Genomic DNA, 1,685 nt, shown 5'->3' on the forward strand with positions numbered 1-1,685 from the left:
TTGTAGTGGAGTAGATTTGACCATGAGTATCAATACTTTTACTCAAGTACTAGAGTTGAGTACTTTGTCCACCACTGGTTGACACTAAAAGGCAATGCAAAGTTTTTAAGTAAAGATGTCACAAAGTGTTATGCATGCTTTAACGTTTAGCTCAATGTGGATAAAACTGACAGAGTTAAATTTATTTTAGTGGTTTCTAATAATCAGTTTGCTCTGGCAGCCATCTTGAACTGGGTTGAGTCAAAAAGTGAATCAGTTAAGATGTGTGCATCTAATGATTACTTCTTGAAATTTTTCATTAAAATCTCTGTTGGTCACATTGATATGTTTAATTAGGGTTTTAATTACTTAAGAAAGTTATAGATGGAAATGTGACGCATTATATTAATATAACGACTCAATAAGCAGGCAGGATTCCCAAAAGAAGCCGAGTCAGCGAGGGTCACACCAGCATCACTGTTTCCATGACACTTCCAGCAAAAAGACACATTACAGATGACTGCCAGAGCAAGATAACCCCACCATAAAAACACCATCTCCCTGCTGCCTGGAGGACCTCCAGCTGAATGCTGTCTGTTGGTGCTGAGTGACTAAAACCCTCGTGTTCCGTTCGCCTCTGGGGGACGGGTGCAGACGGCCGGACACACTCCTCCTAACTAAAGCCTGAGAGCCGTGGATAAAACACTGGTACGTGTGTGGCAAGGACAGAATAACAAGGCCTTTTAGGGATGACCAAAACACACACATGCATACACACATTAATTAGGGTGCCAATCTGAACTCACTCTCAGCAGCTTAATGATCCTGAGGTCCATAAGCCAGGTCCTGAGTTTCTTCCAGAGGAGCGGTGGCTTAATTAAGAAGACTGCAGAGCTGGGGGGCTTTTGAACACAGGAGGGGAGTAAGTGTGCTTTAGTTTAGAGGCTCAAATCTTCCTAAAACTTTCTTTTCATCTTTCTTTGTGCCCCTAAATCTTGATGAAATTSGACCCAATTCAGAAAAGGGATCTGTTTTTTTTTTTTGTCGCTGCTCCACAGGCAGAAAACAGATAATTACTTGACTGAATCAGAATGAGTTCTTTAAAAATTACAGTTTGATGAGAATTTTAAGAGTCGCTTTCAATTTTAAACTAAAACCTTTGGAGCTAAGATTTTGAAGTTGTCAACCAGAAACACATCAAGCAGCCCACCCTTTAACTGTTTTAGATCATGCAAATTTGGCATTTCCTGTTTCTGTTCAGAAACAAACAGAAAGCTGCAGACAGATCTGTACAGTTTGTAAGGAAAACTCAGGTTTCAGTTTTCAGTCCACATTTAGATGTAAACGTGTCTTTACCAATTAAAAGCTCATATTCTCTTTTGTTTCCAATGCATTGTTAGTTTGGATTCACAATGTGTTGAGGATAACTTTGGTCTTCAAGAAGATAGTTTTAGTTTTCAAAATGTGACACTGAGAGAGGAGATATAAACATTTTTATTTTGGAAAACTTTTTGTTTTTAGTTGACTCAGCATTTAGCTTTCAGCTATTGTTTTGCTAATTTTACCTAACATGTAGTTGATTTTAACTAAGGTATTGCTCATTTTAGACAGTAACATTTAGTTATTTTAGCAATGTTTTGCTGCTTTTACCTAGTATTTACTTTTAGGTAGGGTTTTGCTAATTTTAGCTAGCATCCAGTTACTTT

This window comes from Austrofundulus limnaeus, unplaced genomic scaffold (assembly GCF_001266775.1).
Source record: "Austrofundulus limnaeus strain Quisiro unplaced genomic scaffold, Austrofundulus_limnaeus-1.0 Scaffold48, whole genome shotgun sequence".
Lineage (NCBI taxonomy): Eukaryota > Metazoa > Chordata > Actinopteri > Cyprinodontiformes > Rivulidae > Austrofundulus > Austrofundulus limnaeus.